General features: G+C 40.9%; 1 pseudogene; it reads right to left on the reverse strand.

Moving 5' to 3' along the window:
- Window positions 1–3,287: 3,287 nt before the first annotated feature.
- LOC107509606 lies at window positions 3,288–3,840 on the reverse strand (annotated as a pseudogene).
- Window positions 3,841–16,378: the final 12,538 nt, after the last annotated feature.

Here is a 16,378-nt window from a genome sequence, read left to right on the forward strand (position 1 = left end):
TCCTCCAAAATACTTATCAATTTCTAACATACTGGATAATTTACTTATTTACTATTGTTCTTATTTACTCTGTACACACACACGCACAGCTAGAATTAAGTTCTGCAAACATTAGGATATTTGTTTTGTTAACTGGTATAACCCAAATAAAAAAGTGTTTGCAGCATAGTAGGTACTCAATAAATATTTGCTTAATAGCACTGAATGAATCAACCTGAGAGAAAAGAACTGTATGCTTTGAGTCCTTTTGGATCTGAAAACACCCTTATTTTGCCCTTGAAAAAGAATGCTTGCTTGGCTGGATGTGGTTCATGTATCACTTTTTTTCCTTTCAAAATCCTAAATTAAGTTCTGTCTTTTTGGCATTTAATCAAACCAGTCCTACTTCCATCTGCACACTGTCACTCTCCTCACCTGCATCACTTGCTCCTGCCTTCTCATCTACCACCCCCACACTTCACTCTAACTCCACACCACCTCTTCCTTCACAAGGTCCTTCCCTGTCCCCAATACATAATTTCCTATTCTCGACCACCAGGAATTTAGTCTCTCTCTCTTTTTTTTTTTATTGCATTCTGCCTTACTAAATAGTAACATACATACATACATACATATATATACATACATACATATATATATATATATATATATATATATATATATATATATATGATTGGTTTATCTTCAATGCCCAAACAAGATTGGACAAAAAGAGAAATGAAAAATATGCTAATCTCAATTATTAACATATATTCAAAAGCAGAGCAAAACATATAAAGCAATATAACTAAATAGTAACTTTTAACTACACTGCCCTCACCCATCCATCCTTCCTGAACCTCTGCTTTCATCTCATCAATTAACTGCTAGGAAGGCTCTTGGGCTCAATCCTGTCCACCAGGGAGAGACATGAAGTCTAGATGCTGGGCTCCTCACATGCTCCAATTCCCCTTTGAACCTTGGTTTCCTCGGAGTCTTCTCATCAAAACTATTCTCACCATTTCACAAACAGGCTCAGCAGGGCATACACACTTCTCTGTTTGCTCACCTCCTTCTACAGCCATTTTTGTGACAGGAGCAAGTTCCTCTGCCCATGAAGCCCTACTGTCCTGGACACTCCATGGAGCCCATATCCTCTTTGATAGCCCCACACCTTCTCCGGAAGACCTGAGGCATTGGTCAGGCACCTGGGCTGTAGTTAGCTGGCCAACTTCTCTGGTGTCCATGTATATTTTTTCTCTCCCATCAGACTATCAACAATTCTATATTGAACCATATGAAATTGCCCTTTTTTTTTTTCAGGTCAAATATGGTTGAATATTGGTAATTTCATATGATCCAACCTAAAAACTTCTCAAAGTTCTGTACCTAGTAGATACTTGATAAATATTTGTTAATCTGAATTTAAAAAAAATAGAGATCCTATAAAATAAGAAGAAAACATCTTTTTCTAATTAAATTAAAGTTAAACTAATCCCACTTTAAAACACTAAAAAGGAAATCTTGGCATAATGAAACGTTTGCTATAAAAAGTGTATTCTAGGTTCCAGTGGAACTTTGAATTACCCTGAGTTTGCACAAGCAGGCCTTGGAGGCGACAGACGCTCTGGTGACTCCATCCCTGATTAAGACCACATGTCATCTGAAAATGAGCCAGGGTCTCATTCAGTAGAGTTGTTATTTCTTGACTATCTAAATAATCTACTACAGAGCTTCTGGAAAATCCCTCAAAGTGGATAACACATGTGGTCTGTGATTATCAGTTTTTAATTGTGGCAAAATTTTTGTGCCATGAAAAATTGTGCCACAATTTTTCTTAGTTATGGCAAAGTACACATAATAAAAAGTATAATCTTAATCACTTAATTGTATAGTTAGTGACATTCAGTACATTGACACTGTTGGACAACCATCACCACCATCCAACTCCAAAACTTTTCATTTTATAAAACTAAAACTCTTTCCCCACTATACACTTTGGACATCCCTGTTCATTCATACATATATGTAACTCTTCACTCAACCAGTGTTTAGATGCTGGCCCCCTGTGCCAGCTCGTTTACATGCTAGTGCAAAGCCAATGGTGTGGAAGAAGGGAAAGACAGAAGGAGGGGGACTGGGCAATGATGGAAGGAGAAAAACCCTGTTGCTATGTGAAAGAAAGAAGAAATGGTGCATACAGTTGGCTTGTAGATTTGGTCCTCAGATGGTCATGGGGTGCCTGTCTGAAGGCTCTATCTCCCTAAGAAGTATGAGGCTGCCAATGGGGGATTTTTGGGTCTTCAAGGATGGCTTTTAAATATAGAAAAGATTATCTAAAAAGGTGGTTACTTGAGTTAAAAGAATATATAGGTACCAATCTTTGGTACTCCCTTAAGTTTTTAAATTCAGCTTACCAATCTTATTCTACTTATTAACCCAGCATTTAGCAATTCCTTTTAATTACCTTGATTAAGGTCTAGTTTCATTTTAAAATGGAATTAAATAAGTTCTTTAAGTATTTTAAACTGCATTTATAAGTCTATTAATTCAATTTCCTTTTTTAAGTACTTTAGTTATCTAATTAACAAATAAACCTTTCCAAGTACTTAAGTAATCCTTGGAAATCTCATAATTTAAACTTGTAACTATGGTGAGTCTTAAGTCTCTTAAATGCTCCAATGTTGTTAATGCATTTACTAAGATTATAACCTAAATTCCATAGTCTAACTTCGATAATACATTTCAAATTAACAGGCCAAATTCTTGTATCACAAATACATAAACTACCCACTATGTACAAATTTTCTTAATACTATAGCTTGATTCTCTTAAACATTTCCATATTTGATTCAAAATCTTCCTGGGAGTAAGAAATATTTATCTATAAAAGAAAGCATTGTCATCCCAATAGTGTTGACATGACTTTTCTAAGGGGTTTCTAGGTTTGCCTTCAGCTAGGAGAGTTTTTTATGGTCAGGGAGGTCTCAACCCAAACATTGACTGGGTTCCTGCCCAAGGCAGGCAGGTGCGAGTGCTGCCTGTGGCTGAAGACTGTCCCCTTCCAGCAGGTGCTCCCCAGCTCTTGGCTCTGAATTCCAGGGACCTCATTGCAGTTTCATTTCTCAAGGAGGCCTGTAGTTGCTTCCACTTGATTAGATGCACCTACTCTGTATAGTGGCCCAGTCTACCCTGCTTCTCACCTAAATCAATTTTCAACTTTGATTACACCTTTAAAATATCACAAATAAGTCTGAGGAATCACCTGACATGTTGATATTTCTGTAGCTGGGCAACTTACACCTTATTCATCGGCCTTTTTCAGAAACATAGATGCCACCCCAATATTTTCTGATATTCTTGTTTTTAACTGTTGTGGCTTGTTGAATTAAAGTAGCTGAATGTGATATAAGTTAATGTCATTTCCTTCAAGAATTAACTCATCTTTCTGGGCCTGAGATACTGAACGAGCAACACCTGACCTCATTTGAGCACTGTGGATGTATTTTTCACCCAAGAAATTTCAGATTTCAATAAGAGAACCAACCTCCTGAATAACGATGTTGATGGGGAAGTGAGCAAACAGAGACCTCATTTTGTAATGGAAGCCAATGTAACTCCCTTGATCATGTTCCGTACACAACTACAGATAGTGCGAACAGCAGCCAGTTCGTTTCTATTTCCCCATCATTTGTCAGCCTGGAGCCTCCTCTTTTCCTTCCTGAGGAGACTGAGTTCTACGTTGAAGTGATCGAAGTCCCTCCACAGGTGCTTCTGGGGCCCTTCAGCAACTGTGCGTCCCTTCAGTGATGTCCACATTTTCTGGAGTGTTGACATCTGATTGCTGAGAATGGTCTTCATCCTCACAGCAAAGAGCTGTTGTGGCTCATTCTATCTGGGATCCTTTTCACATCCGTTGTCCTCCTACCGTCATAACTCTTAAACAGATATCTAACATCCAGTTGAATCTCTCATGGTGTTGTCCGGCTCTAAGGTCATTCCAGTGACAGAGGCAAGGCCATCAGCTGAAAGGAACATTGAGAGAAGGCCGAGGGGTGAAGATTTGGAGGAAGGAAGAAGTGTTGTGCAGTAGCCTTTGGGGAGTATGATGGTCTGAGTGATTGTACGGGTGGGGCTACCCACCGGATGGCAAGCACCAGCGACAGTGCTCTCCACCGTCCTCGTCTGTGTGACAAGAGGCACCTTCATTTGTCTGGGGCTTACAAGTGTTCCAGCAGCTGTTCACTCCAGGCTTACATATTGTAAGAACATAATTGCACTCAGATTGCTTCTCAAGTGTCATTTGGTATTCACTCTGTTTTAAAGAAAACCAAACTGGAAATTCAAACATTGTAGAATTTCAATTAGCCAACCCATTCTCAAAGGAATAGCATAGGCCCAACTCAAAAGATTGGTGAATTAACACTCATTTTGATGTTGGAAGCTAAAATAACATGTTCAAAGGTGTATGTATCATTTTTTTTTAGAAATCCCAACTTTAACTTAAGACATTGGATTAAATACCTTCTATTGTAGTTATAAAGATAAACTATGGGATATTAATTAGATAAAGGAGAAAGCAAAGAGGAATTGATGAAGAAAGAAAGAATCCAAGGGATCTATGAATTGGGAGATATAGGTAATATTGAAAGATTAAGTAAATAAATTGGAAGAATAATCAGTTCTGGCCAGAAAATAGGACTTGTAAATTGCAAATTCGAGGTGGTGCAGTCAGTGCTCAAGGAAGGAAGGAAAAGATCACTGAAGAGAAGAAAGATAAGAAACTGGATTCATCCGATGACTTTGGCCAGTTCTTGCTCTTAAAAACTGTACTTCTTTTCTCTGGAAGGTGTGAAAGCACATCAATAAAACATCTGAGCTAGAAGGGCCCTCGGATAGCATCTGAGCACATGCTTTTATACTACAAGCAACAAAACTGAAGCTTAGAGAGATTGTGGGAACAACACAATAAGAGCGTTCAACAGCAAGGAGTGTAAAGCACAGTCATGAGCTTCTTCAAACAGATCACTTCATGTGTGTCATGGCAAGGGGCTCTCGATTTTTTGAAGGCTCAATCTTGTGGACATCAAGAAAAGGTGTATGACAATCTTGCCTTCTAACTTCAATACTGGCCCTAGGTAGAATTTCCATTTGTGAGCGTGTCTCAGATGTCCTCACGCACTTCTGAAGGTTTCAGAGATGGTGGGATTCTGCTGGCTGGCCAGGTGAGTTTAGCACCAACATAATGGGATCCAAGATAAGGGAGTTTGAGCCTAGGATGGACTCCCCACACATCGCTGGTAGGAGTGTGAGAGAGGAGAGAGCACAGGCATATTCTGAGGCCAGCGGAGAGGAAGTTTGTGCTGCTCAAAGAGCAGGAGGCACTTATATAATCATTGATGGGAAGGAAGAGACAATAGATCTCCCAATAATTATTTTCATCTTTCACAATTGAACTTAGCAGTGTTATTTTTCACCTCTCAGTTTCTGACCATTGTAGGTCAATTTGAAGGTCAGTTTGAAGGTGAATTCTTCTCTTGAGAAGAATCTTAAATATTCTTGAACGTTCTTGAATGTTATCCTGAATGTTCTTGGTCCTCAGCTGAATGGGTACCAAGTATTTGGAGGTCAAGGTGGTCAACCTCCTGCACAGGCCACCATCAATAGTTCCCATGTTGTGAAAGTGGACCAGACCTTATTCTCTTGGCCAAAATGTCTCCCTCAGCAGAATCCTCTGGGGAAGACTTTTTTCATGGGCAGTACAGTGCTGGGAGTCTCCTTGTGTCACTGTCAATCAGTGACAACAGTAGACCTTTGTGAATGGTACCCCAGGCATCCTCAGGACCGCCAAAACCATGGGCCCGACTGATGTGGAGACAGCAGACACAAACAATTCCCAGCTCCAGGCCATCAGACTCTCCTCAACAGACCCTGGCACCGAGGCCAGGGCACCATGTGCCAGCCCACACAGACTGCGCCTCCCAAAGGCTGCTGCTGCTCGCTCATTACTGAGCCTTTCTTTCTGGCTCTCAGAGCCTAGAGATTCAGGAATACATCTCTCTATTCTGCTCTTTCTAATTTGAATAAGTATCTTAATGGATCATCCTTCCTCATGTCTCAACCCTCTAAACTCTGTCCTCCACACATTTGCTGCATGTGGGAGATTGAATTTCTAAAAATAGCTAGTTCTACATGCTCTTTTTGAAACTTGCCCTTCGACCATCAAGAGATGGGTGTAGATCTCCTCTCCTTGAAACTGAGTGGCCTTTGTGACTGTCTTGACCAATAGAATAAGGCAGAAGTGATGCTAAGTGATTTTGGAGGCAAGGTCATCAAAGGCCATGCAGCCCCCACTTGGCTCTGTCTTGAGGTGCTCACACTGGGCACACAAACACTGTGCAGTGTGAGGGGGGTAGGCCTGTGGAGAGGCCCACCTGGAAAGGAGCTGAGGTTCCTGGCCCTCAGCACTGGCCAGACTCCCGGTCGACCACCAGCACTGACTGGCAGCTGTACAAGGGAGTCCTGCGTTCTTGGAGCAGCTCCTCCTGCACTCAGTCAAGCCAACTAGCTGATCCCTTGTAGAGGAGAGATGAGCCTTCTCTAATGAACTCTGATAAACTGCAGACTTGTGAGAAAAATGCATGATGGTTATTGTTGTAAGCCACTCTTTTGGGTGGTTTGTCAGGTAGTGATGGAGATTAGAGCCCTGGGAACATATCACTTTCCAGCTTCATTTCCCTGGTGTTAAGTCCTCTATGTCATAGCCTCTCCTTTCAGACACCTGGTCTTGCTGTGTTCTCTTGTGCCTCCTTACCTTTGACCAGAATGCTCACCTTTCTATCCTCAGTTGCCACCCTTTCTTACCTAGCTCCAGGCATCTTCAAGACTCAGTTCTGGGATTACCCACTCTAGAGGTTTGAGCTCCTCCTCAGTGTGGACTATATCCTCCCCAATCTGGACCCCAGAGGGACCTGTGCTTACCTTCTTGGTGGCACTTACCTCACTGAACTGTGTCTATGTCTTGCTCTCCCACAACGTGGCAAGCTTCTTGTGCAAAGAGTGTCTTATTTGCCTTTGTAATCCCAAAGATTAGCACAGTGTCTGCTACAGACTGAATGTTTATGTCCCCCCAAATTCATATATTGAAACTCAGCCCCCAATGTGATGGTATGGGGAATAGGAGTCCATGGGAGGCAATAAGGTCATGAGAGTGGGCCCCTCATGAATGAGATTAGTGCCCTCATAAAAGAAGCCCCAGAGAGCTCCCTTTCCCCTTCCATCCTGTGAGGACACAACGAGAGGAAAGCCATCTGTGAACTGGGAAGAGAACCATCACCAAACATGGGTGGAATCTGCCAGCAGGTAGATCATGGAGCTTCCTAGCCTTTAGAACTGTGACAAATAAATTTCTGTTGTTTATAAGTCACTCGGTCTATAGTATTTTGTTATAACAGCCTGAATAGACTAAGACAGCATCTGTCATAAACTATATGCTCAATAAATATTTGTTCCAGACATGCCATCTGATGGTGAGGAGTCCTACTGGAATGGGAACAGTGTATGATATTTTCTGAGATGGGTCCCAATGTGGCGATCTGTGCCTTCTATTACACCGTCACCAACTGCCTTTCTTGACTGCTAGCTCCCGCATTCAAGATTGTCCTAGGCCAAGCCCTGTTCTCAGCATGTTCCCAATTCTACAGGACCTGCACGAGAGGCAGCCACTACGTGGGGGCCCAAAGCACCATGTGTAGAATATAGCATAATGTCTTATGTAAAATTTTATGTGGGGATACCTGGTAAGAGCATCCTCTGATAAGTTACAGGTATCCTAACTATCACTTGAAGTAGGCTCTGGTAAACAAACTAGCATTCAACAGGCAGATGACAAAACAGCCAAAACCTAAATCAATCAATTAACTAATCAATCAATCAATCAATCAATCAATCCCTAAAGGAAACATGATGAGAAATGAGAAAGTTCAAAAGTAGAACGAACAGGGCTAATTCAACAAGTACTCTAAGGCGTGCAAAATTAATATCCTCAGACTAGAGAGAATGCAGAGGTCCCTAAAAGGAAAAGGTATGGAAAATGTAGCGGCTATTGACATTACGGGAATGTTGTCAACTTTGACGATGTACAACTAAAATTACAGATAATGAAGCTGACGTGAATAGCTGACAGACAATGTTAAAAGTGGAAGTTACTTAAAGGCACAAAGTTAATGCACAGAGAAACAAAAAGAGTGATGTGAGGTACTGAAAGTACGCAAAGGGAAGGTGACATGGGCAAGCAAACCGAATTCTCATCCTTCTCAGCGGAAACCTGATGATGTCTAAAACTGATTTATCTAGAAATCGTGGTAAAGGCCAACTAATAATTAAAAGTATGTATGTACCTACTAGCTAAGGGTGGAAATATGGGGTGGGGGGAGTGTTGGGATTGCAAGAGCTAAGGGGGGTGTTGGGATTCCAAGAGCTATCTTCTTGTGTATTTATTTGTATTTTCTAATGTTTCTCACAGTAAATGAGGGATTACCTATGTAATTATAATAAAAATATATGGAATAAAAGTGGAGTTGCATCATACACACATTTTACCCACGTAAATTCGAGCATGCAGACAGAGAGAGAGAGGGAAGGAAGGAGAACAAGAGAGAAATGACACGTGAAGTCGTGCAGTGTAGGCGACCTCACTACGAAGCGAGCCTAGAGTTTGCCATGAAGCAAGTGTGAGATGGGAAATGGCAGGTTGCTCTCCTTGTTCTTGATCCCAGACTCTGCATGGTAAGCCACACCAAGAGCAGAGTTTACTAAACTCTGATGCTTAGAGATAAAGTTTAGTAAAACATGACGTCCTAAATGTTAAACAGCACCCACAGCCTTCAATATGCGTAGGCCGAGCCAGTGAGCCGGTAGACAAGTGAATAGAATTGACCTTTAACAGCAGAAGTACTGTAGACTTGTGTCTAAATATCATTTTAAATTGCCCTATGTATATTACCTGCTAGTAGCTGTATTTAACTGTACTATCTGTCGCTGTTAAGGGTAAGCAGAAAAATACTTTATTGTCCCCTTATTCCTTCAAACTATTCTTTCCTTTATTTCTATTTGCATATGAAATCTTGATGAGCAGTTTTCATGACGTTTTTGGCCCCTTTGGTCACAAAACCAGTCTTGTTTCAATAATCGAAAATTCCCATCTGGTGGGATTCTGGAATGTCCAATTGAAAGCTACCACAGGTTGGGTGCTGCTGGCTGGAAGCCTGCAGAGTGGAAGACAGTGTGGCGGCTTCTTCCATGTTACTCACTCTGCCCACCACCTCCTTCCCATTGCAGCAGGCTGAGAGGGGCAGTAAGGAATGGAAGTCCTTTTAGGATTAGGACGAATGGACATGCAGCTGCTGGTCGTTTCCATAGGGCATCTTGGTGAATTCTTGGAATCTCCCTGTTGAGACACGTGGGCCTTGTCTGTCCTCCGTTGACTCTCTCTGACTCTTCCTGAGGTCTCTGAGCTTCCTCTGTGGAGGCTTCCTCACCTCCCAGGCAGTCTCCTTAGGTGGGATCCTCCATAAGATGATCCCAGGCTGCCTCATTTCTGCAGATCATTAACTGTTCCCCAGTCTGCATTACCCTCTAGGTAAGTGCAGACTGCTGCCAGCGCAGCCTGGTCTTATCCTGCGGCTCCCAGGAAAGACTGACGCTAGACTTTAAGCTTAACGGGTGAAATTCAAAAGTCCCTCTTCTTCCCAAACTCTAGAGGACATGAAGTTCAGCTCTCCAAGTGGTCCTCATGACCTCCAAGTCACACTGCTTGAGGTAAGAGGGGAGCACTCCCTCTCTGTGGGAGTAAAGATTCCTCACCCTCAACCCCTCCCATCAAAACCCCCTCTTAGATGGTGATGGTGGTGTCAGCAGAACTGTTTCCACTAACTCCATGCTCTTGGCTTTAGGACGTGACACCTACTGTACCATCTTAGGAGGTGGCACCTACTTGTTCTCATACTTTGGGACATCTGCTGAAACTGCAAGATAAAAAGAGTCCAGGAATTGCATGCTGTACACCTAAGAGAGCTTTCTCCAGAGTTTGGTGGTAATTTAAGTTCAGACTTTTCTGTGAATGTATGACAGAAGCTGAGGTAAAAATGAATTTGCAGGAGGGTTCCTGAGAGGATGAGAATGACGGGAAGTGCAGCAATGTGGGTGGAGAAAGAGGAGGCAAGGAAAAGGGGAATGTTCCATATGTCTGAGAACAGTTCCCACCTTCACACCGAGCATTTCCATTGGAGGACACATGGGCTAAAGACAAGGAGTCTCTATAGACGCCCGTGAGGTGGAGTAGTGTGCACATCAACAAGAAAGGGCTCACTGGAAGCACATGAGGGGTCCTCACAGGAGCCGAGAAGCCGGCTCAGGGGAGAGAATTTCAGGAAGAATTGCATGAGACTCTGAGTGGGATTGGATACCCAGGGCTAAGGAATGGGTTGAAGTTAGAGAAATCAGAGCTGTATTTGGAAGTGTCATACATGAAGCCTACAGGTTGGTGAAAACTGGGACAACAGAGGCCATACTTTTAGTATTTTAACACAGTTTTGGGGTGAAAAATTCTTTCCCTACCTATTTCCTCTAGTTAACAAGATGCTAAGACCTAGGAATCACTTCTTGCAAGCCCGTGAAGAGACCTCAGACAAAAAAGTTACCTCCACGATCTTAGCACCCACAGTCTGCCTGGGCATTATTTTAACTACCTGTTCTCCAGGAATGGCAAGTACCTCCTTATGCCTTGGTCTGAACATGGCATAGTGATAGCACACCTGTAGTCAAGTAGGATAAGTAACAACTATTCAGAAGTTTCACCTTCCGCAAAAATGGGTTTAAACTTTTCTCCAGGGGAGACTAAGCTATTGGCTCCAAGAGAGCCAAGAGTCTCAACTACCCTAATCTACCCTTAATTTTTTTTTTATTACAAAGAGTCTCAAATAGGTCTTCACATGTAATGTGAATAGAAAAAAGGTAAATGCATTCAAATTATCCAGCTGCTTAAAAATCATTGCAGTATCTTATGACTTTGCAAACCTCTCTTGGACTTTACACTTTCAAGCTCTTTTGTCTGAAAACCTACTTAAAATGCATGGCAATTCCACACCAATTTGATAAGCTTTCCTCTTGTCACTTTCCAACACCCACAGGTCATCAAGTTGCTGAGACCATCTCCTCTTGTCCAACATTGTCCTTCTTTGGCCGTAGCCATACTCTCCGTGACCCCCAGGCTCCGTCCTGCAGGACAGATTTGCACAAAGACCTCTCTTCATAGCTGTTTTTCTCTGTCCCTAGAGGTCCCTGGGCTGAGTCCTTGGGTTGGAACCCAGGCCACAGCTAAACACAGGGATACAATTGGGCTATTGTGTGAGCTGTAAGTCATCCAGAGGGTAGCAGGAGCCCGGGGCTGACTCACCAGGCACACCTGCCTGGCCATCCCTCAGGGCTCCAGGGAAGGTGGAGCTTCTTGCACACCCTGGGCCTCATTCCATGCCTCTGCCCACTGAGCATGGGGCATCTCTTCTGCCTCCTGCTGGACCCTACTGCATTCCTCCCGGCCTTGACTTCTCTTTACCAATGCAAAGGCCCAGAACCCAGGTCCTAGACACTGCTGACCCAAGCCTACTCCAGCTCTTGAGCCAGTCGTGACCAGAGCTGACCATGTAGCTGACAGCCCATACCCTACCCAGTTTGTGTTGGAAATAAGTTGGTTGCCTGTGCAAACCAATACTTAACCATATCCGGATGAGCTACCCCAGCCTTTCATGCCACCTTCAGGCTGCAACTTTCCTAGCCAGATTAAGAGATCAATCAACTGGGCAGCAGCCAGGGGTATCAAAGCTGGTGTGGCAAAGCTGAGGTCGTAAGTGAAGCTGAAGGATGACTGTCACAGAACCGAGCCCTGTAGCACTTTCATAGTGTTGAAACTGGGAGTAAATGAACATGGTGTCCAAGAGGAGAATTAAGGCAGAAGAGGGCAAGTGCCAGCAAGGCCCAGCAGAGACAGGGATCTGGATGGAGCGATGTGCCAGGACCCACAACCCAGAGGGGCAGTGCTGAGGCGAGTTCTGGAAGGATAGGAGGCAGGCTGGGGAAGAGGTTCTTGAGGGACTCAGGGCAGCTTAGAAATAAGCCGTCAGGTTCAGCCCAGCTGCCCGTGGACCTGCACTGTCTTACACAAGTGGCCACATGTAACTACTGAGCATTTGACATGTGGAGGATCCGAATGACGACATGCCTAAGTGTAAAATACATTCCAAATTGTGAAGATATACCCCCAAAAGTGAAATATATCATTAATAAGTTTTTATATAAATAACATGTTTAAATGATAATACACTGGATATATTTGGTTAACTAAAATACATTATTAAAATTAATTTCAACCTCTTTTACTATTTGTAGTGTGCCTATTAGAAAATTTAACGTGACATAATTTAGATCACATTATATTTCTGTGGGACAGTGCTACTCTAGGCAATTTACTTGCCCGAATTCCCAGGTTCCCTTAGCTGGGTTCCCTTATCTCTTTCCATCTGCTACCTCTAACTGCTGCACAATACTCTTCTCAGAATATAATGCGTTTGTAACAAGAATAAGATGCTATAAAACAGGAACAGTGAGAGAACAAAAATGAGCTTTTGGAAATTAAAAATAAGGTTCCCTTATTAATAGATATATTAAGAGAGTTGGACAATAATTTTGAGAACATCTTCTAAGAGTAGAGAGAAGAGATAAGAAAATTATAGAATACACAAGAACTAACAGTTGATTGTTAGAAATTCTCACTCCAAGAAAAAGGGAGAAAATGATGGGAAGAAAATGATCAAAGTTACTGGGAGATAGAGCAGAGGAGATGCAAGGGCAGGGCCGAAAACTAAATCCTTACCTGTCAAGTAGGAAGTTGGTAGAATATGTCTAAAACTGAAAAACTGAGAAAGAGCAGTATAACAGTATTATTTAGTTATTTGGTACAGAGGTAAATATTAAGCAGTGGTGTAGAGAGAGAAAGGGACAGTGGTGGCATTGCCATTCAGCGAGGAAGAGACAGACCACTCAGGCCACAGCTGTGAATTCCTGACCCTATTTTGGTTTACAGAAAAAATAGTCCCAACTGAATTAAAGACAAACATGTGAAAATCAAAGCTATTACAAGATCCTGTGAAGCAGCATTTTTATGAATTTGAGTTGGGAAAACATTAATGAATAAGACATAAAAAGTATAAACCTTGCAGGGAATAATAAAGAAATACAGCTCCATTAAAATTAAGAATTTCTATTTCTCAAAAGACACAATATAGCGACTAGACAGACAAGTCATGAATTGGGGGAAAATATTTTCAACACATTCTTGACAATAAGAACTTCAAAAAGGAAACGAGAAATACTCCATATAAAAAAAGGCAAAAAGTATATATGGGCAATACACAGCAAGGAAAACAGAAGTGTCAGGAGAGAGGAAAATGCAGATTAGAACCAAATTCCAAGTCCATTTCATATCCATCAGTCAGTCTGCCAGTGTGAGTCCGTGTGTACTGCTGGTGGGTATATAAATTGATTCAACTTCCTTAGGGAACAAATCAATAATATCTAATCAAGATGAATGTAAGCATTGTATATGGTGTGTATATATGCACAAATACATACATGAACACATGGTTTATATGTGTGTATATGCACATATATAGATATATAAATATGTATATATATACACATGTACTTCCATAATTTATATAATTACCTAAAGTATTATCTACCATACATAAAGATGAAATTTTATGGTATATGCATAGCATATGTATGTATCCATAGACATACATATGTTCACACACACAAAGAGGCTCATAAGAATGTTCATGGTAGCACTGTTTATATAATAACAATTATATAATAACAAAAACTATAAACAACCGAATGTTCACCAACACTATATACTACCTAAATAAATTATAGTATATTCATACAAAAGAATATGATGCAGCTATAATAATAAGTGATTATAGTCATAAGAATCCACATAAATTTGCAATTTGAGTGAAAAAGTTATAGTAGGATATATGCAGTGTAAAATTACATAAAGGTTAAAACATGTAAAACAATGATATACATTAGTGAAGATTATATATATATACACACATATGTAATAAAAGTAGATGAAATGAATCAGAATGTTTTAATAAATTCCGAAAAATTACCTTGGTTGATAGGGAAGTAGATGCAGTCAAGGGAGAGACCCACGGGCCCTTAACTTGTGTTGGTCACATTTCATTTCTTAAGCTCAGGTGGGCGCTCAACTTTCTTCTACCTTTCTTTCTGTTTAAAACAGTTTTGAATTGTGAAACATAACTATACAAAGTTCACAAAAACTTATATGCAGAGTTTAACATGCTTATAAAGCAAACACCCGCCCAGGTCAACAAACAGAGCTTCGCTGGGATTCCAGGGGCCCCTGCCGTGTCTCTCCTCCTGCCCACCACTTTTCTGATTTCAAAGTAATCCTGCTCGCAACTCTGTAGTTTTACCCTCTGTGTGTGCATCCTTTAACAGTGCAATTGGTTTAGCCTGTTTTAAACATTATATGAATGAAATCATACCATATTATTTTGCATCCGACATCTTTCCCTCCACATTATATTAATAAAAACACTCACATGTGTGTGCTTCATTTTTATTATGTCATAGTATATCTATTGTGTTAACATATAAAAATGCATTTATTTCTCTAGTCTTAATGAGTTTTTGCTGATTACTAAAAATAAATAGTGGAGTTTATTATCTAAAATTCAATATGCCTCCTGAAAGTTGGTTAAAAAAGAAAGAAAGAAAACTGAAGAAAGAGCAAAACTGTGAAAAATAGGGATCATTCTGCTGATTTTATTTTAGGGTCCAAATTTCAGTTCAGACAGGAAAAATGAGTCCATAAGGAATTTGTTTCTAAACCTTATGATTGTGTAGGACCGATGGTCCTGATTCTGCATTAGCAAACATCAGAATCTCTTAGAAGGCTTGTTTATGAAGAATCCTGGATCCCAATCCCAGAAATTCTGACTCATGGGTCTGAGTAGGATCCGAGAAAGGACATTTCTTAGAGGGGACCCTGAGAACCACTGCTGTAGATAATTTTTGTACAAATGCTAGTAGGCATTCTGAACTTGAAACATCAAATCAAAAACAACAGCATGCACATTTTTGTGTCAGAAAATTAAAGACTCCTTACCTAAAAGCTTGTTGGGATCGAAACAGTGTACTTGCCTATGTGAAAAATGAAATTTCAGTTGAGCTAAACCAGATTTGACGGAGGCAACTAGACAGCCTATTGTATTCAACTCCCCAAGCTGACCATATCATCTTAAAGGGTAATTCGTGCAAAAAAAAAAGAAAAAAGAAAAAAAGGAGTATTCATTCTTGACATCTCAGTAATGGCTGTTTTTCTAATTTGACATATTATAAGACAAGCCATTAATGAAGAGTCCTTATTTATAAATGTGACTGGGGAGATTTTAGCAAGATGTATTTCAAATCACCCGTATTAAACAAACATTTGGATGTTTTTGGCATTATTCCTGATTGAAAATACTACTGCTCAAAACACAATCATATAAAATTATAAAAAAACTTTCTGGACATGAAAGTCAGAAGTTGGTCCGCATATTCCAAGCAGATTTTATAGCCGTATTTATGTAGGTTACCTCTGTCCTTAGTGAGTGCTGTCTATGTGTTAGTGATTTATTCATTCATTTATTCATTCACTCATTGAACAAATATATATCAAGAGCCCACCATGTGCCCAGCACTCTGCTGGGTCTTGAGATACATCAGAAGAAAAAGAACAGTATGAATTCTCTGCCTTCGTGGAGCTTATATTTATAAATCATAAATATAATAAATGAATAAATTACCTATTTTATTAGAAAGTGGTAAGTGCTATGAAAAAAATAAGATAGGAAAAGTCAATTGCAGGCAGAGGTAGTTGTATCGGATGTGTAATTTTAAAGAATGTGGTTAGTGTGGGTCTCACGGAGAAGGTGACATTTTAGCAAAGGCTTAAGGGAAAGACCTTGCAGCATAGATACCTGGGTAACAAATGTTCTAGCCAGATGGGACAGCTAATTAAAATGCGCTAAAGTGGAAATATGCCTATATTTTTGAATAGTTGTATGAGGAACACACATTCAGTGTGTCTGGAGCCGAGTGAGCACGGCAAAGAGTAGTAGATGAGGTTGGGGGCAGGTAGCATGCCAGAGTACGTGAGGCTAGGTAGGCATTGTAGGGATCCTGGCTTTCACTTCAGGGGACATGGAGGGTTCTGGATAAACAAGGTCTGACTTAGTTGTTTTCATATACCATAAATGCAGGAATT

The sequence above is a fragment of the Rousettus aegyptiacus genome, unplaced genomic scaffold (genome assembly GCF_014176215.1).
Source record: "Rousettus aegyptiacus isolate mRouAeg1 unplaced genomic scaffold, mRouAeg1.p scaffold_m13_p_7, whole genome shotgun sequence".
Classification (NCBI taxonomy): domain Eukaryota; kingdom Metazoa; phylum Chordata; class Mammalia; order Chiroptera; family Pteropodidae; genus Rousettus; species Rousettus aegyptiacus.